Here is a 22,393-nt window from a genome sequence, read left to right on the forward strand (position 1 = left end):
ATGCTATGTCCAGCAATAGCTGGGCAGGTGAGATGGCTTCTCCTCAGCAGCATAGCCTCTGTAGAGTTGTCTCATGTTTCCCCTGGTCTGTCACACACGCATTGTTCACACGATGAGTTGGTCTGGGACATCTCTCCTCCTCTCCTCAGGTGTGGGCTTTGTTTTTATTATTATCTTATAAACTCACTAATGACAACAACTAATATTTAAATTATTATTGAAAAAGTTCCAATATTATGTGTTTTTCCCCCTAACAGGTCAATAATAAAAAAAAAAACAGACTGAAGAATTGCATTGAGCAAAGTAAAATCTATATCTCGCCATTTTAAATCCTTAGCCCGTTGTGAAACTGCATCTGTAAAGAAGACGTCAATATCACAAGCCTCTTTCTCTTTGATACCCCAAATACCACTAAATCTATTGATAGAGTTTATTTCTATCAAATCATTGCAATGTATTCCCAATGTGGAGAAGGGGGGTGGGAGCATGACTTATCTGAAATTGTTATTGAATGAGAGTCTCCTATTACAAAATGTAATTTATAATGGAAAGGGGAAACATTTGATTTTCCACAATGAAATGGATTTCTGCAATAACTCATATAGTCAGCATGCCTCGTGTGAGCTGCATCAGGCTGATATATGCTGCTGCTGCCACAACAACACCATATATATATATATATATATCATAGATAACATAGGGTTGAAATACATATATACATTCACAGAAGATTCGTGTCACATCCTTAAGTTTTGCTTTCTCAACCTGTCCAATTATTATCCTATGCTTGCGAATAATAGACAACAATAGACAGATATACGTGATATACCTGATTATGGAGAGAGAGAGAGAGAGAGAGAGAGAGAGAGAGAGAGAGAGAGACTGTCCTGTCTTTATATACTAGAATGCTTGTATGGAGTTGAATACATTCCCAATACCCCTGTATATCCAGGCTCATTCGTGGATGGCTCTGCCTGCAGAATATGCGTATTGTTCATAAGACATCTCCATGTATCAGCCAGATCAATATGATTGGGATGGAAAAGGCGCTTTGCTCGAAGCTGTGAAGCTTCTTTTGTAGGAAAAGGAGAAAGGACAATCAGGTGCACAGGAAGATTACATTTATAAGGCAAAACACAGGGGATCTCAGGGATTGTAGGGGGGAGACTAGGACCCTGGGGGAATCCGCACCAGTATCTTGTCACTCCCGTACAGGGTAACTGTGGCCTCACCTACAGGGGTCCAAACACCAGAACATCCCAATCCCAGGGCTCTGGGGCAAGTATATATATATATATATATATATATATATATATATATATATATATATATATATATATATATCTCCTCTCGGTCTCTTTGTAGTAGACATCCCACACAGCCCTGCCTCCAAGCCCGTGGCCTGATGGCGATCCATAATTTGTCCAGCTCGGCTCAGATGAATGGTGCTCTTAATTTTGCTCCAGGACTGTTATTAATTGAACATCCCTACTGGAGCTCGGAGAGAGGTCCTTTTAGTAATTAGTAAAATATAATTGAGCCCTGCTAGCGTGAGTTCCCATTCGGAGACACCCCATTGCTCCCTGTTAATCAATACAATATCATTAAGCAAAAGGCAGAAAAATGTGCTGATAAACAGAGTGGGGAAGAAAGACATTAGGGAACAGCCGGGCGGGGGAGGGGAGCTGGGGTGTGAGGGGGTCCACAAAGGGGAGAGACAACAACAGAGACGCCTAATCCTTCTACACGGTGAGTATAGCACACCCCAATATTAGTAGAGCACACCCCAATATTAGTACAGCACACCCCAATATTAGTACAGCACACCACAATATTAGCACAACACATCCCAATATTAGTACAGCACATCCCAATATTAGTACAACACATCCCAATATTAGTACAGCACACCCCAATATTAGTACAGCACACCACAATATTAGCACAACACATCCCAATATTAGTACAGCACACCCAATATTAGTACAGCACACCCAATATTAGTACAACACATCCCAATATTAGTAGAGCACACCCCAATATTAGTAGAGCACACCCCAATATTAGTACAGCACACCCCAATATTAGTAAAACACATCCCAATATTAGTACAGCACACCCAATATTAGTACAACACATCCCAATATTAGTACAGCACACCCAATATTAGTACAGCACACCCAATATTAGTACAACACATCCCAATATTAGTACAGCACACCCCAATATTAGTATAGTACACCCTAATATTAGTATAGAACACCCCAATATTAGTACAGCACACCCAATATTAGTACAGCACAAGTGAGGTCTCTAGTATGAGGCCACCATGCCCGGACAGCTCGATAGGAAGTTTCTAGAAGCAAGTGCTTGTTGCACAGTGTGATACTGTACTGCAATGTGTGCATGGAATATATCGTATTATACACTGTGGAATATATAGTATTATACCCTGTGGAATATATAGTATTATACACTGTGGAATATATCGTATTATACACTGTGGAATATATAGTATTATACACTGTGGAATATATAGTATTATACACTGTGGACTATATAGTATTGTATACTCTGGACTATATAGTATTGTATACTCTGGAATATAAAGTATTGTCCACTCTGGACTATATAGTATTGTCCACTCTGGACTATATAGTATTGTATACTCTGGAATATATAGTATTGTCCACTCTGGACTATATAGTATTGTCCACTCTGGACTATATAGTATTGTATACTCTGGAATATATAGTATTGTGCACTCTGGACTATATATTATTGTCCACTCTGGAATATATAGTATTGTACACTCTGGACTATATAGTATTGTATACACTGTGGAATATATAGTATTGTACACTCTGGACTATATAGTATTGTCCACTCTGGATTATATAGTATTGCCCACTCTGGACTATATAGTATTGCCCACTCTGGACTATATAGTATTGCACACTCTGGACTATATAGTATTGTATACTCTGGACTATATAGTATTGCCCACTCTGGACTATATAGTATTGTACACTCTGGACTATATAGTATTGTCCACTATGGACTATATAGTATTGCCCACTCTGGACTATATAGTATTGTACACTCTGGACTATATAGTATTGCCCACTCTGGACTATATAGTATTGTATACTCTGGACTATATAGTATTGTATACTCTGGACTATATAGTATTGCCCACTCTGGACTATAAAGTATTGTCCACTCTGGACTATATAGTATTGTCCACTCTGGACTATATAGTATTGTCCACTCTGGACTATATAGTATTGCCCACTCTGGACTATATAGTATTGCCCACTCTGGACTATAAAGTATTGTCCACTCTGGACTATATAGTATTGTCCACTCTGGACTATATAGTATTGTCCACTCTGGACTATATAGTATTGCCCACTCTGGACTATATAGTATTGTACACTCTGGACTATATAGTATTGTATACTCTGGACTATATAGTATTGCCCACTCTGGACTATATAGTATTGCCCACTCTGGTCTATATAGTATTGCCCACTCTGGACTATATAGTATTGCCCACTCTGGACTATATAGTATTGTATACTCTGGACTATAGTATTGTATACTCTGGATTATATAGTATTGCCCACTCTGGACTATATAGTATTGCCCACTGTTGACTATATAGTATTGCCCACTCTGGACTATATAGTATTGTCCGCTCTGGACTATATAGTATTGTCCGCTCTGGACTATATTGCCCACTCTGGACTATACAGTATTGTCCACTCTGGACTATATTGACCACTCTGGACTATATAGTATTGCCCACTCTGGACTATATAGTATTGCCCACTCTGGACTATATAGTATTGCCCACTCTGGACTATACAGTATTGCCCACTCTGGACTATATAGTATTGCCCACTCTGGACTATATAGTATTGTATCCTCTGGACTATATAGTATTGCCCACTCTGGACTATATAGTATTGCCCACTCTGGACTATATAGTATTGTATCCTCTGGACTATATAGTATTGCCCACTCTGGACTATATAGTATTGCCCACTCTGGACTATATAGTATTGTATCCTCTGGACTATATAGTATTGCCCACTCTGGACTATATAGTATTGCCCACTCTGGACTGTATAGTATTGCCCACTCTGGACTATATAGTATTGCCCACTCTGGACTATATAGTATTGCCCACTCTGGACTATATAGTATTGCCCACTCTGGACTATACAGTATTGCCCACTGTGGACTATACAGTATTGCCCACTGTGGAATTCCATAGGAGCGATGAGTGATGTGCTGATGTGCAGCCGCCATATCCCGCCGCCTGACATGGGAGGTGATGTGCGGACGCTGCTGAGCTCGGCTTCTTCATCTGACAGCTGCTAATTATCGATTCCTCTTCCCACTCTCATTTTCTTCTTTCTTAACTCTTCTTGTCCCTCTTCCATTTCCCTGCCTCCTCGGCTCGTCCTGCAGGTGCTGGGCTATGGACTCTCCGTGTCCACCTTTCACCAGAATATTTGCCTGTTTGTTTCTTTAATGCGCACCCTTCAATGTGCATTGAGGGGTTCAATTGGGCAGACGAAACTAGTATTTGTGTTACACAAAACATCACCCTTTGGGTGACTTTCACACTTTTTGTTGTATTTAGCATGAATATTGCCTAAACCTGGGGTGGAGGAAACGCACTGTGTGTACGAAGAGATGGGGTTTTATATCTCGTGCTACTCACTGCTATAAGTACTGACCAATATGCTGCCTTGTGAAAGCAAAAGACGCTTGATAGATTCCATTCACTTTGTACAGAATTTTGTATCCGATCGGTGAGAATTCGTTGTTGCACAGGAGCAAACAGCAAGGTATACTGAAGAGCTGCTATATAGTATGTATGCACACACGGAAGCAGAACTAGGAACAGGAATATAGGAAGATTGCTATGGTTTATAAAACGTAGATAAAAGGGGAGATAGATCACAGACAGACAGACAGACAGACAGATAGATAGATAGATAGATAGATAGATAGAACACTTGGTTCCCGGCTCCTCAAGCTTCCTTCTCATTGATCAGTGAAGTCTTATTTAAGGCACACGTTACTTTCTCACATCTTAAAGCCTTGTCTGGGGCTTCGCAGTCGATCGGAAGAAATTGCCTGAGTATCCGCGTCACTACTGATTGCTGCAAAATCGAAATAATCTATAGGGGAGAAGCGGCTAAATGTGGGGACAGAGGGCACAGAGCTGCCATTGTTAATCCTATTGTACATAGGCGACTAACACTAAGACTACCTACATAAATCTATAGAAACCTATATAAATCAGACAGGCTTCCTATTTTATGAGAGTTTGTGAAAATAAAAAAAAGAAACAAAATTGTAATATATATGCACTCCAATACAGCCATATACTGCAACATTTACACCCACAGGAAACAGTATCTAGAGCCGCACAATGTATGTACAGTCATCGAATGGAATATATACAAAGATATAAAATATGTAGAGCCCCACAATGTATGTACAGTGATACATGTACAACCACATACAATACATTATATATGTAGAGCCCCACAATGTATGTACAGTGATACATGTACAACCACATACAATACATTATATATCTAGAGCCCCACAATGTATGTACAGTGATACATGTACAACCACATACAATACATTATATATCTAGAGCCCCACAATGTATGTACAGTGATACATGTACAACCACATACAATACATTATATATCTAGAGCCCTACAATGTATGTACAGTGATACATGTACAACCACATACAATACATTATATATCTAGAGCCCCACAATGTATGTACAGTGATACATGTACAACCACATACAATACATTATATATCTAGAGCCCCACAATGTATGTACAGTGATACATGTACAACCACATACAATACATTATATATCTAGAGCCCTACAATGTATGTACAGTGATACATGTACAACCACATACAATACATTATATATCTAGAGCCCCACAATGTATGTACAGTGATACATGTACAACCACATACAATACATTATATATCTAGAGCCCCACAATGTATGTACAGTGATACATGTACAACCACATACAATACATTATATATCTAGAGCCCCACAATGTATGTACAGTGATACATGTACAACCACATACAATACATTATATATGTAGAGCCCCACAATGTATGTACAGTGATACATGTACAACCACATACAATACATTATATATCTAGAGCCCCACAATGTATGTACAGTGATACATGTACAACCACATCCAATACATTATATATCTAGAGCCCCACAATGTATGTACAGTGATACATGTACAACCACATACAATACATTATATATCTAGAGTCCCACAATGTATGTACAGTGATACATGTACAACCACATACAATACATTATATATCTAGAGCCCCACAATGTATGTACAGTGATACATGTACAACCACATACAATACATTATATATCTAGAGCCCCACAATGTATGTACAGTGATACATGTACAACCACATACAATACATTATATATCTAGAGCCCCACAATGTATGTACAGTGATACATGTAGAACCACATACAATACATTATATATCTAGAGCCCCACAATGTATGTACAGTGATACATGTACAACCACATACAATACATTATATATGTAGAGCCCCACAATGTATGTACAGTGATACATGTACAACCACATACAATACATTATATATCTAGAGCCCCACAATGTATGTACAGTGATACATGTACAACCACATCCAATACATTATATATCTAGAGCCCCACAATGTATGTACAGTGATACATGTACAACCACATACAATACATTATATATCTAGAGCCCCACAATGTATGTACAGTGATACATGTACAACCACATACAATACATTATATATCTAGAGCCCCACAATGTATGTACAGTGATACATGTACAACCACATACAATACATTATATATCTAGAGCCCCACAATGTATGTACAGTGATACATGTACAACCACATACAATACATTATATATCTAGAGCCCCACAATGTATGTACAGTGATACATGTAGAACCACATACAATACATTATATATCTAGAGCCCCACAATGTATGTACAGTGATACATGTACAACCACATACAATACATTATATATCTAGAGCCCCACAATGTATGTACAGTGATACATGTACAACCACATACAATACATTATATATCTAGAGCCCCACAATGTATGTACAGTGATACATGTAGAACCACATACAATACATTATATATCTAGAGCCCCACAATGTATGTACAGTGATACATGTACAACCACATACAATACATTATATATCTAGAGCCCCACAATGTATGTACAGTGATACATGTAGAACCACATACAATACATTATATATCTAGAGTCCCACAATGTACAAAATACAATGTAATATGTGCAACCATATACAATACATACAATAATATCTAGACCCGCACAATGTATGTACAGCGATACATGTATAACCATGTACACTACATACAATAATAACTAGAGCCTCACAATGTATGTACAGCCATCCAATGTGATATATACAAAGATATAAAATATGTAGAGCCCACCAATGCATGTACAGCGATACAATGTAATATGTACAACCATATACAATACATACAATAATATATAGAGTTCCACAATGTATGTTTAGCAATACATGTACAACCACGTACAATACATACAATAATAACTAGAGCCTCACAATGTATGTACAGCCATCCAATGTGATATATACAACCACATAAAATAATATGTAGAGCCCCACAATAAATGTACAGCGATACAATGCAATATGTACAACCCTATACGATATATACAATAATATGTAGAGCCCCACAATAAATGTACAGCGATACAATGTAATTTATACAACCATATACAATAATATATAGAGCTCCAAATTGTAATATCTACAATGACGAGAATCCTTGCCCGTGCATGTAGTACTCCAGTAAAATTCCCTTTAATCCAGCGAGGTTTCTATACAAGAAGACTGCTGGCTGTGTATACTGTCAGTTATAGTACATCCACGGACTCAGCTACATAGACTTTCAATTTTTTTTTGCAGATACAGAAACATAAATTTTACTTATAATTGAGTGAATAATAATAACAAATAAATAATATATATATATATATATATATATAATATATATATATATATATATATATATATCAGACGGCCAGACATTGTAGCCCGCATTAGACCTGTAGAAGCCTCTAGCACCGTGTGCCTGTCCTGTGCCCACCCTGTGCCAGTCCTATGCCCACCCTGTGCCCGTCCTGTGCCCAGGGCTGCCGCTTACCCCACACATCCAGCTGCTCTTCCACCTGCACATTATTTCTCCATAAACAGCTGCACAAAAGAAAAGTGGCTGCGACATCCAAAAATCAATGTCAGACATTTACCTAGGTTTAATTTGTCATTTATTTGTAAAGTTAACAAACTCCCACCCTTCGTGTGAACTTTATACCACAGTCCCCAGGCTGCCAGGAAATGGGGCACAGGCTTCTGGACCAAGCTGTAGTAGCAACAATATACATCCTAGTCATTCTTCTTCCTACCACTACTGAGACTAGCCGTACAGCAGACAAGGAAGCTTCACTTACCTCTGTAGGTGGTATTGACCTGACAAATACAGTCATAAAGGCTCGCTGGTTCATTACAGAGCACAGAGTCTTGAGATACACGTGATTACAGTCTTTGCTCAGTATTTGTGCTTATTCCAAAGAGCAGGAGGTGCATTAAAAGACTGGGAGGATAGTATCATGTGTCCCACTGAAAAACGTGCATGTATATAATACCTGCAGCAAACCAGTCTTCATATGAATAGGCACTTATGTAAATATGGCCTTAGATTAACTTAGTATTTACTGGCATTCCACCTAGATTATCTAGGAGTCTGAATCAAAGGCAAAATCAGAAACACATAAATGGTATATAATAATAATAATAATAATAATAATAATAATAAGAAGAAGAAGAAGAAGAAGAAGAAGAAGAAGAAGAAGAAGAAGAAGAAGAAGAAGAAGAAGAAGAAGAAGAAGAAGAAGTAAAGGGGTGTGGGGATTGTGTTTTTTAAAAATATTTGTAATGTTTACTCATGCAATAATAATAGTAAATGACATGGATAACTGATCATTGGTGAGGACACTGAGATTGGTAATTGATATGGAGTTAACACTATCTTTTCATTTAGCCTAATTTTTTATATATTTTGTCACAAATGAATAAAATCCTATGATGAATCCTATTCATTCCAATAGGATAAAAATTGGTCCAGCATTTAAATCATGATCTCTAATTTTGCAATAATCAGAAAAAAAGGAAAAGGAATTACCTTTGTCTGAATGTAATCTGAGGCAGATTTTAGATGGTTTAATGTAGCCACATTTTAGTGTCTATGGTATGACCACAGTTGGACCTGCCATGATTTTTCAAGGTTCTGATAAATTGGACCATTGATCTCTATCTATATTTACACATATGTCACATTTTGTCTCATTTTTGGCATCAGGGGTGTATCTTTATAAATGCAGCCTTCTCCTTTAATTTATTTTTTACCCTTACTGTAGGTCTCTATAGGTTTTGAAAACATGCTTGAAAAAACAATGAAAAAAACATGTAAGAACGACATAGTAAATGATACATTTTAAGAAGCTGCAATTTTATATTTGCATTTTCATGTATATTAAAACCCCTGAAAAGTGGAGGAGCCAATTTCAGATATGCAGAAGTCTTGGCTGAGTGACTTTCTGGATTGGTAACTTATAGGTTTACATTTATCCAGCAGTTCAAAGCATGTAGTGCTCCAGATTGCTGAACAGGCCGGACAGCAGAACACAGCTTGCAGCGTTCTGCTGTCCGGCTTTGATGGTTAATGAAAAAAAGGATAGGACACATGATGACAACTGATGCATTTTTGCCATCCGTTGTGGCATCATTTGTCATCAAAAGAAGGATGCTGGACTGCTGAATATATGTAAACCCAGCCTGGAAGGGTAATCAAATCTACACTACCCTATACTGTAAAAAGATGGTAATAAATACTTGCGGTATCTGCATACTGGCTAATTTATGAGCCTGAGGTGCAACTGTAGCACAGATTTGGAGGAATACACAGGACACAGTAACCCAGAGCTTACCAAAAGCAAGGGGTTATCCACGTATGGTCATATATATTGTAGAAACATTGTTTATTGTACATTGTATATTGTACAAGATTGTTGGTAGAATAAGACCTGGTTCATGTAGTCTGACTTTTTTTTCCCCTTAGGATAGATATATGTTTATCCTAGGCGTGTTTAAAATCAGTTACCAACCATATCTGCTGGAAGTTTGTTCCAAGCATCTACTACTCAGTATTCAGTAAATTAAAATTTCCTCATGTTGCCTTCTACCTTTCCACAATGTGCCTAGTATTGTGCCCAATTTTTTTAGCTCTTTCCTTCTAACCCCTATTTAATGTTGTAACATATCATCTTCCCTACTTTCCTCAAGGCTACACAGATCTTTAGGTCTTTCCTCATAAGCTGTATGCATTTACAAGTTTTTTTTTATTTTTTTTTATACCAATCTCTTTTTGTAGGTGAGGTTTTCAGAATTAAACACAGTATTTCAGATGTGGTCTTGTTGGAGCTCTATACAGCAGGATCGCAATTTCCCTCTTCCTACTGGGTACACCTTTAGCTATGCAGCCAAGCGTTTAACTTGGTTTCTCTACTGCCGAGCCATACTTCTGACTGATTTTGAGTTTGCTAGATATCTCTAAATTCTTTTTTCCTGCAGTCTTCACTAACACAAAGCTGCCAATACGAACCTAAAATCCATTGAACTATCCAGGGATTAAAGGGGAACTCCAGGGGAAAAAACCCCTGGGTCGGCATTAGGTGGGGGGAACATAATAAAGAAGCAAAACGTACCTGTTCCTGTGTCCCCATAGTTCTCCTGCAACATCACATCCCGGCTGAGAAATGCCCACCCAGCCAGTCACTGACTGGGACTTGACACTGCTGCAGTCACTGACTGGGACTTGACACTGCTGCAGTCACTGACTGGGACTTGACACTGCTGCAGTCACTGACTGGGACTTGACACTGCTGCAGTCACTGACTGGGACTAGACACTGCTGCAGTCACTGACTGGCTGAGCAGGTACTTCCCGCCAGAACATGGCGACACAGGAAGTCGGGAGAAACTGGAGCCCAGCGGTGATCGGTGAGCTGGTGTGAGCAGTTTTCGCCCTGCTTTAGATTTGTTTCTAAATTTGGTCAAAGTTCTCCATTAAGTTGAATTTTTGCTAACATATCTGTCAGCTCTTTATTGCAAAAACTGCTGTAGTCTGGATAGCCACAGCACTGCTTTCATCCAGCACTTTCAGGAAAAAAAAATAATGAGATCCCCAAAGCACTCATCAATCCCCCCACTGATTGTTTGACACTTTTCCTACTTGTCTACACTGCTGCTAGCTCCAGATTCAAATATTTACAAATGATCCGGGTGTCAGGATGTGTCATGGTACCCGGCCGGGAAATACATCTCCCAGCATGCATTGCACATAAGAACCAACTGCCAGATACCTGCCCCTGTTTTGTAGTATCTGTGCACAACTGGCTGGATCTGCTTCTGCTTTGCACAGCAAGGGCCTTATTACACCAACAGATAATCTGACAAAGCCAGGAATGGTCTATACACAGAGAACAGGTAATTAAAGAAAGACTGAAATTTCTCTTCTTTTTACATCCATTCCTGGCTTTGGCTTAAAAAAAATCTGTCAGATAATTTATTAATGTATTAGGGCCCTATGGCTTTGTTCACACGGAGTAAAACTAGCGGAATTCTCTGCCATGGAATCCCGCCAGCTTCCGTGCCATAATGACAGTCTATGGGAGGCTCACGCACCTCCCTTCTCCGCGCTGAAGAATCAGGGCCGGATTAAGGTTGGTGGAGGCCCGGGGCAACAATTTTGTTGGGGGCCCCCCCATTTTCTTCCCCCACAAAGAAACCATACAGCAATCTATATAGGTGGCTGATTACTGTAGGGGACTTAGCACCTACCCCTCCTCACTCCTGGCTGTATGGCTCAGCATCCTCCTCTGTTCTGCATATGATGGTCCCTAGAGGCTGCAGTCCAGAGGAAGATGCCAGGCCCTAGAAACAGAATGGGGAAGGGGTGAGTATCTCGGTGGGTTCCCACTTAATTAAATGCGAGAACACAGCGCTTAAGTACTTTCTGTGCTCTCTTGCCCACTGTGTTAGCCACCACAGCTAGCATATGCAGTTGTGAATCGCAGGCAGAACCTGGACTTGCAAGTCTAGGTCCCATCTTCAGTTCCCAACCATATAAACTACCTGAAGCAGTGAAGAGCACCCAGAAAGTACTTAAAGGTTGTGTAGAATCTATTGCACACAGGCTATATATCATACACTGCACACAGGCTATATATCATACACGGCACACAGGCTATACAGTATATCATACACTGCACACAGGCTATATATAATAGGCTGCACACAGGCTATATACCATACACTGCACACAGGATATATATCATGCACTGCACACAGGCTAAATACCATACACTGCACACAGGATATATACCATACACTGCACACAGGCTATATATCATACACTGTACACAGGCTATATACCATACACTGCACACAGGCTATATATCATACACTTCACACAGGCTATATATCATACACTGCACACAGGCTGTATATATCATACACTGCACACAGGCTACATGTGATATGCTGCACACAGGTGCTATATATATATATATATATATATATATATATATATTTACCCCTGCTCTGATATATGCCCCTATAGTATATACCCCTGCTCTGATATATGCCCCCATAGTATATACCCCTGCTCTGATATATGCCCCCATAGTATATGCCTCCTGCTCTGATATATGCCCCTATAGTATATACCCCTGCTCTGATATATGCCCCTATAGTATATACCCCTGCTCTGATATATGCCCCTATAGTATATACCCCTGCTCTGATATATGCCCCTATAGTATATGCCCCCTGCTCTGATATATGCCCCTATAGTATATACCCCTGCTCTGATATATGCCCCTATAGTATATACCCCTGCTCTGATATATGCCTCCATAGTATATGCCCCCTGCTCTGATATATGCCCCTATAGTATATATCCCTGCTCTGATATATGCCCCTATAGTATATATCCCTGCTCTGATGTGCCAATACAAAACAAAGCCTCATACTCACCTGATCTGGGCAGATGACAGGTCTTCTCTCCTTTGGCTCTTCTCTGTTCCTTCAGCCTGAAAGCCACTGTGACAGATCCTCCAGCATGCTTCAAGATGTTGCATCCCTGCTGGAGAGATCAGGTTTCCTTGCTGAGGTCCCACGCTGTCCTCTCCTCAGTGAGGGGGAGGGGCGAGGGGGGAGTGAGGACCTCGGCAGGAGACATCTACCCGGAAGCTTGACAGGAATACCCACGGGGAGTCTGAGCCTGCCAGGAGGGAGATGCTTACACAGGATTAACCCTACACCTCCCTCCCTTCCTGGACAGCATGCAGTGTGGCCAGTGCTGTGTCCAGGTAGGGTTTCCACATGCTTTTTGCGCGTCGGACTGGCTCCCAGACACCACTTCCAGGTCTGGGCTGGTGTAGGCCCCCTAGTGGTGGAGGCCCCTAGGCACGTGCCCCTGGTGCCCTCCCTTTAATCCGGTTCTATGAAGAATGAACATGTGGAGGAGGCGCCCGAGCCTCCCATAGACTGCCATTATGACACAGAGGTTGGTGGGATTCTTTCGCCAGTTTTCCTTTGTGTGAACGGAGCTTAATCACAGTCTCTTTCTTTCTTTCTTTCGTGTCCCAGCACTAAAGGTTCTTTCTCTTTACACATATTCTACATGGTATGGTGCTGGAAAGTTTAGTGGCCACTGCATATGTTTATTTTATGTACCCCCAGTAGTCAAGTCTGGTCCTATGTCTTATATTGTCATTATTCTGCTATCTATATTGTTTTGTTCATATGTTGGTCACATGGTGTGATCTGGCGTATTCTTCAAGATTCCTGTCTATTCAAAGATCTGAGTCCATTTTCCAAAGTCGCCATATTCTTCTCATCGCTAACTGCAAGTATTCTCCTTATCACCGCTGTACCCAGCATCATTCTCCAAAGGGAACTACTACTCCCATTCTCCGTAAAGATTCCTCCTAACCAAAGAGACACTCATATACTACGGCCTATTGCAACACCACCCATCTCCTCCTTGGTACCTGATTCTGCCTATTCCTGGTTGCATCCAGAGACTGTTGCTATTAGCATTGCCGTTCCAATAAACGTAGAACTCCCGTTGTTTCTGAACCCTGGCATTGGTCTAGTCATTGGTGCCTTGACTAGGGGCAACGAAGAATTGGGGACCTGCGGTGTCAGGTTCCCGTGGACTAGCCACATACCCTCGTGCCATAACCATAGTTACATAGTTACATAGTTAATATGGTTGAAAAAAGACACATGTCCATCAAGTTAAACCAAGGAGGGGATGGATACAGGGAAGGGGGAGGGGTGATAGGGGGGGGGGACCATAACCGTGACCATAACATCTGGCAAGTGGCTATCCGGGGCCTATACTCTCCGCGGGGTCATCCCATATCTATCTATCTTATAATCTACATAGATAAATTAGAGATAGAGCAATGTCTCAACGATGTCTTCACAATGTCTCCTTTTTTAACACTTAGGAGAGGCTGTTGTTTCCAGCCCTTGGCCAGGTGATCACTGTATGATGTCAGTGCCAGGCAGGTTTACAGATGAGGTATTACAGCTTGCCTGGCAACAGAAGGGGCAGAGATCATGTGACCTCTGTTTCAGGGGAGTGGAAACAGAGTGGACCAGGAAGTGAGGATTTTCAGAATCTTCAGGTTGTGAGTCAGGATATGCCAGAGACAAATGGATGAATTCATGTAACAGAAACCTATTATGAAAAGCTTGGATTATGGGTGAGCATTGAGCAGGGTGAGACTATCTTAACTGGTGTTCCCCTGGCAAAAGTGATTTCTTTGTATTAGCCACAGCTGGAGCAGATTACAGGACTATGTAGCCTGGTTGTAGGTCCTTAGACCTTTACTACCATTAACCCCTTAAGGACAGAGCCTGAAATGGCCTTAAAGGGGTTATCCAGCGCTACAAAAATATGGCCACTTTTCCCCCTACTGTTGTCTCCAGTTCAGGTGTGGTTTGCAGTTAAGCTCCATTTGGTTCAATGGAACTGAGTTTCAAAACCCCACCCAAACTGGAGACAACAGTAGGGGGGAAAGTGGCCATGTTTTTGCAGCGCTGGATAACCCCTTTAATGACAGAGACAAATTTTATGTATATGACCAGTGTCACTTTATTCATTAATAACTTCGGGATGCTTTTACCTATCCGGCTGATTCTGAGATTGTTTTCTTGTGACATATTGTACTTTACATTTCTGGTAAATTGGAGTCGATACTCATAACGAATCTTTATGAAAAAACCCCAAATAATGTGAAAAAATGCATTTTTCCAACTTTGAAACTTTTTTGCTTATACAGAAAGTGGTTATACCACATAAATTATATATTAAATAGCATTAGCAACATGTCTAATTTATGTTGGCAGCATTTATTAAACGATCTTTCATTTTTTTTAGACAACAGGAAGCTTAAAACATCAGCAGCAAATTTCCAAATTTTCAGTAAAATTTCAAAATCAGATATTTTTAGGGACCTGTTCAGGTTTAAAGTGTATTTGAGGGGCCTGTATGTTAGAAAGCCCCACAAAGCACCCCATTTCAGAAACTGCACCCCCCACACTCTGCAAAAGCATATCCAGAAAGTGTTTTAACCCTTTAGGGGAGTCACAGAAATAAAAGCCAAGTGTGTAAGAAATTTGAAAATTTTAATTTTCTGTGCAGAGATTTTATTGTAATCCAATATTTTTCATAATTATAAACCTATTACCAGAGAAATGCACCCCAATATTTATTGCCCCGTTTCTGCAGTTTATAGAAATACCCCATATGCGGCCCTATTGCGCTAGTTGACGCAACCACAAGCCTCAGATATAAAGGAGCGCCTAGTGAATTTCAATGCCTCAGTTATATTTGGTCATTTTTGACTGTACCACTTCAGGTTGGCAGAGGCTCTGGGGTGCCAAAACCTAAAAAACACCCCTAAAGGGACACCATTTAGAAAACTACACCCTTCAAGGAATGTAACAAGGGGTGCGGTGAGCATTTGGACCCCACAGGTGCTTCACAGATTTTCCGAACAATATGGCGTGAAAAAAGAAAAAATTATTTTTTACACTAAAATGTTGTTCTAGCCTTCAATTTTTCATTTTCTTAAAGGGATAAGAGGAAAAAAAAGACACAAAATGTGTAGCGCAGTTTCTCCCGAGTACGGAAATACCCCACATGTGGCGATAAAGTGCCAAGGGGGCGCAGGACGAGCCTCCAAAGGGAAGGAGCGCCAATTGGCTTTTGGTAGCTGGATTTCACTGGAATGGATTTTGAGGGCCATGTCGCATTTACAGAGCCCTCGTGCTGCAAAGACACTAGAAACCCCCCACAAGTGACCCCATTCTGGAAACTACACCCCTCAAGGAATCTAACAAGGGGTTCAGTGAGCATATGGACCCCACTGGTGACGGGCACAAATGTGGAACAATGTGACGTGAAAGGGAAAATTTTCATTTTTTCACTTTCATGGCACAAATGTGCCCATCATCAAGGGGTCCATATCCTCACTGAACCCCTTGTTAGATTCCCTGAGGGGTGCAGTTTCCAGAATGGGGTCACTTGTGGGGGGTTTCCAGTGTTTTGGCAGCACGAGGGCTCTGTAAATGCGACATGGCGTTCATCATCCATTCTGGCCAAATCCAACCTCCAAAATCCAAATGGCGCTCCTTCCCTTCGGAGGCTTGCCCTGCGCCCACATGGCGCTTTATGTCCACATGTGGGGTATTTACGGACTCGGGGGAAATTGCTCTACACATTTTGTTTTTTTCCCTCTTTTAACCCCTTGTGAAAATGATAAATTCAAGGCTAAACCAACATTATAGTGTAAAAAATGTAATATTTCATTTTCACGCCACATTGTTCATAATGGGGTCACTTGTGGGGGGTTTCAACTGTCTTGGCAACACAGGGGCCTTTTGAATGCAACATGGCCCCTCGAAATCCATTCCATCCAAATCCAGCCTTCAAAAACCAAATGGCGCTCCTTCCCTTTGGAGGCTTACCCTGCACCCGCATGGCGCTTTATGTCCACATGTGGGGTATTTCCGTACTCAGGGGAAATTGCGCTACACATTTAGTGTTTTTTTTTTATCTTTTAGCCCCTTGTGAAAATGAAAAAATAATGACAAGATTAATGATTTAGAGTAAAAATTTTACAAAAATTACACTAAATGTTGGTCTAGCCTTGATTTTTTCCATTTCCACAAGGGGTTAAAAAAGAAAATGAACACAAAACGTGTAGGATAGTTTCTCCTGAGTACGAAAATACCCCACATGTGGGCATAATGTGCCATATGGGCACAGGGCAAGCCACCAAAGGGACAGAGCGCCATTTAGAGGCTGGAATGGAGGATGGAGGCCATGTCGCATTTACAAAGCTCCTGTGCTGCCAGGACAGTAGAAACCCCCGACAAGTGACCCCATTCTGGAAACTACACCCCATAAGGAATCTAACAAGGGGTGCAGTGAGCACATGGGCCCCACTGGTGATGGGCACTTACGTAGAACATGTGCCGAGAAAATAAAAAATACCATTTTTTTCATTTTCACGTCCCAAATGTGGCCGTCAGCAGGGGGCCATATCCCCGCTGCCCCCCTTGTTAGATTCCTTATGGGGTGTAGTTTCCAGAATGGGGTCACTTGTGGGGGGTTTCTACTGTCCTGGCCGCACAGAGGCTTTGACACGCACAGGAGAACGCCAGGAGCACTCCTGCCTACACTACCCACAGCGACGTTGAAAAAGACCCTGGTAGGGTCGAAACGTCATCAGTCGCCTCTACCAAAATAATTTTTTGCTTGCATCATTATTGCATATGTACCTGGCTTTGTTCCCATCACGCTGTAAATAAACTATTTATCACTGCTGCATGAAAAGAGTGCTACAGATTTTTCTATTACTATATATTGGGGTCACAAACCCGTCCGTGAAAAGCACCAACAACCCACACCCGTTGTGCACCCTTACCCCTTTCTACCTTGTAATTGCATCATGGCATCCTCTAATGGGAATGGTGGCCATACCTACTTAGCTGGGGAAAAGGGACAATTCTAATTTATTTGGGGGTATTAGGCCAATTATTAGTTTATAAGGTTGAAAATGACAGGTGTCCATTAAATTCAACCTGTGTTGATCCAGAGGAAGGCAAAAAACCCTCGTAAGGCAGACAACAGTAGCCTCATCACAGGGAAAAAATTCCTTCCCGACTCCATAATGGCAATCAGAATAATCCCTGGACCAACGTGACCCCTGAAATAGGAATAAGGGACAGAATTTAGATAATGTAGAACCCCAATGACGTGTGGTACGCCTTGGAGCGATCCAGTATGCAGAGGCCAGGGTGATCAGGACAGGTGTCACACTGGAAAATGGTGTCCTTCCTGATCCCCCTGTTACGTCACACTCTGCACTTCTTCTGGGGTCTCCCTTTCTCCAGTGTGGGGGACGTCACCTGGAGAATGTTGTCCTGGTGCGATACGGGGTCCTTCATATCCAGAAGCGCTGGGTCCGCTCCATGGCTGCTAAATATTAGGGCTCTATTACTACTTCTGATATGTTCGGATCGTGCCGCAAGCTACAGGGCAGCGAGGGACCGGAAGAGGGGGGTGCTGGTATAAAAGTTATCCCCGTACGGGTGGTAACCTTTATCCAGCAGTGGGAAGATCAGTTCCCGGACGATCTTCCCACTTGTTCCGAGGATGGGGGGGGGAGGGGACATCTGGGGGCATCTGGGGGCTGGATTCGGGTGTCCCTTCCTTCATACACTCTAAGGGTACTTGCACACTGCAGAATCGCAACAGATAACCCTTTGTGCATTCCGCAGCTGGCACCCACCGGCGGAGTGATGCAGGCGCATGTCTCCATCCGTGTCATAGACTCCATTATATGCACGGGCGGATTCCGCTCTCCGTCCAACGTATTCATTCTTTGGATGGACGATGGAATCCGCCTGTGCATAGAATGGAGTCTATGACACGGGTGGAGACATGCGCCCGCATCAGTCCGCCGGCGGGTGCCAGCTGCGGAATGCACAAAGGGTTATCCTTCTCCATTCCGCAGTGTGCACGTACCCTTAATCTGTAAGAGTACCCAGAGGTACGCTCACAGAGTTTGTAGAATTTCACGCCATATCGTCATCTCTTATTGGGACGGTACTGGCGGAAAAGACGTGTCTGGGGGGCAGCGTACGCTGCAGACACGTCACTGGATGATGAGGAGGATGAGGATGAATGGAGGAAAGAAGGATCCCCCCATTCATCCTCACTGGTTGTTTCGGTGTCGGAGGCAATAATAACGTATCCCTCTGACGCCGAAAACACCCTGGGGGCCATCTTTATACGGGGATTGGTATATGGGGTATGTAGTGGTGTAGTGTCAAACTTTATTCAATGTAGTGTGGTGTAATGTGTTTTTTACGTGTTTTTTTTTTTACAGTAAGTATAAAAAAAAACCTACGCCAACAAAGGCGTTGCTGATAAATGCCGCACTTATGTGCGGCACTTATCAGCAGACCGTGGCAGTAGGATATAGAAAAAAAACACCCTACTCCAAAAAGGAGGAGTTGCTGATGCTGATCAACACTCAGCAGCGATAGGGTGCGGAAAATAGAAAAAAAAAAGAAATTGGAAAAAAAAACAACCTTTTTCTACATTCTGAACATCACTGTAGCTGCTGATAAGTGTATTACACATATCAGCCGTTAGGGGGCAGCAGAGCGCAAAATCCGGAAAAAGACGAGGCTGGAGCCGAAAATAGCCGAAAAAAGCCGATGGGGACCGCCGGAAAAAGCCGAAGACCGAATGAGAAGACTGAGGACGCCGCAAACCCGGAAGACGCCGATCAGGACCCCGGGACAGGTGAGTAATGTACAAATACCTGAGGGGTAGCTGAGGGGTCCAGAGCAGGTATTTACTATTTTGGGGGACTCTGATCGCCGTGCCACCGGCCCGATCGCCGTGAACGGCCGGCCGTTCACGGCGATCGGGCCGGTGGCACCGTGATCACCATTACTTTTTACAGTAATGGCGGTCGGTGCCGTCCTCGGACATCGATGACCCGGAACGGTTCCGATCGCCGCTATTGGCTGATCTGAATTGATCAGCCAATAGCGGCGATCGTAAGCACGGGGGGTGTTAACCATCTTCCCCGATCGCTGTGTGCGAACACGCAGCGATCGGGGAAACATCGGGCGTAAATTTACGCCCTGATGCGCTAAGTACCAGGGCGCGAGGGCGTAAGTTTGAGCCCGATGTTGTTAAGGGGTTAAGGTCCCTTTGTTGGCTTTATTTTAAATGTTTTTCATGTATGATCACTCTGTATTTTCTCACATAGCTGCCAACATAACTGAGAGTTAGACCTATAAGCTCGGCTCTTAAAGTGACACTGTCACCTCCTTTTTGCATTCTGACTTCTCTACACAGGTGTAAAGGGTAAATTTAGCGGTTTTCATACCTTATTTTATATCATATGTCACGGTGCTTGTAAAAAGTTATCTTTTATCAACTGCAGATTGTGTTAAGTGGGAGGGGCCTCATGCCATTAGCGCCACTTAGGCCCGCCCACAACATCACAGTTGGCCCCACCCCCTCACCGGCCATTGGAACAGGCTGGCTAAAAGGTCTAGACCCCACCCCCTTTATGTCGGCCAACCAATGGGCGTCAATGGGGTGGGACCAGTGGTGCAGCTGATCTGAGAATGTATGGTGTAGCAGAGCTGAGTATGTAGCTGAGAGTCTGTGGTGTAGCAGAGCTGAGTGTGTAGCTGGGCTGAGAGTGTATGGTGTAACAAAGCTGAGTGTGTAGCTGAGCTGAGAGTGTATGGTGTAGCAGAGCTGAGTGTGTTGTGCATGCAGCAGCTGTGTATGTGCAGATACAAGACACTTTCATTTTAATAAACTTTGACCCCTTCACTGCATTATCCCCTTCATGACCTTATACCACCAGGGAAGTTTAATTAGCATACAATATTTTTTTCCTGTTTTCAGTGGTCCAAATCAGGGATGGCTATTATAGACAGATGCATCTTATAAAGCGAAAAATATGGTATATATATCCACTTTCAGTATTACGCCACTATCACAGACTATCAACTATAGACTCCAAACACAATATAACCGCTTTGTATAATGGAAAAAATACTCAGACAACTTATTTCCTCTACATTAGCGTGGACAGAAAGCCAAATATTAAGCCAAAGAAAATTCATCATGCAGCCATTTAAATAATAAAAAACAGTTGGTGTGGGGATTACTTTAAAAGGCAGTAGAGTCTCTCTCCCCATGCTGTTTAGCCAAACAGCAGTCCTTTATTTTTTTGAGGCAATGTAAAAGCCTAGAATATGTGGGAGCAGTTGTCCCTCCTGTTACTTTGACTGCTCCAGTAAAGCCGGAACCGGATCAGCTGTGGAAACAGCTGGCGCATTTATTAAAAGTGTCAATAACCTACAGTTACTGTCTAAAGCTACGGGTTCACCTTACTAAGGCCAGGCACCTCGTGACACGTATCTGTCCTCTAAAATGACAAATAGTATCTTCTCACAAGGCCCATGAGGTGAGCCCTTGAAGAATTAGCTTAAGGCCCATGAGGTCAGCCCTTGAAAAAATTGTATAGAGGCCTATGAAGTGAGCCCTCAAAAAAATTTATAGAGGCCTATGAACTTTGGCCCATGAGGTGAGCCCTCAAAAAAATTGTATAGAGGCATACTAATTTAGGCCCATGAGGTGAGCCCTCAAAAATTTTTTATAGCGTCATACTAACTTAGGCCCATGAGGTGAGCCCTCAAAAAAATTGTATAGCGGCATATGAACTTAGGCCCATGAGGTGAACCCTCAAAAAATTGTATAGAGGCCTCTGATATTAGGCCCATGAGGTGAGCCCTTAAAAAAATTGTGAACATGGTCCTTCAGGTGAGCCTTGATAATTTTTTTTTAAATGGCCCATTTCTATGGTATTGGAGGAAGAGGAAATGACCTAGAGCTGAAACATGCCACTTCCCTTCTCAAGGCTTTCAACTAGTGGAGAAGCAAAGTCTGGGTCTATCCACTAAGCGTTCATTTTGATGAGTGTCAGCCGGTCAGCAATGCCAGTTGACAGGCGGCTGTGATGAT

This window comes from Dendropsophus ebraccatus, chromosome 3 (genome assembly GCF_027789765.1).
Source record: "Dendropsophus ebraccatus isolate aDenEbr1 chromosome 3, aDenEbr1.pat, whole genome shotgun sequence".
Lineage (NCBI taxonomy): Eukaryota > Metazoa > Chordata > Amphibia > Anura > Hylidae > Dendropsophus > Dendropsophus ebraccatus.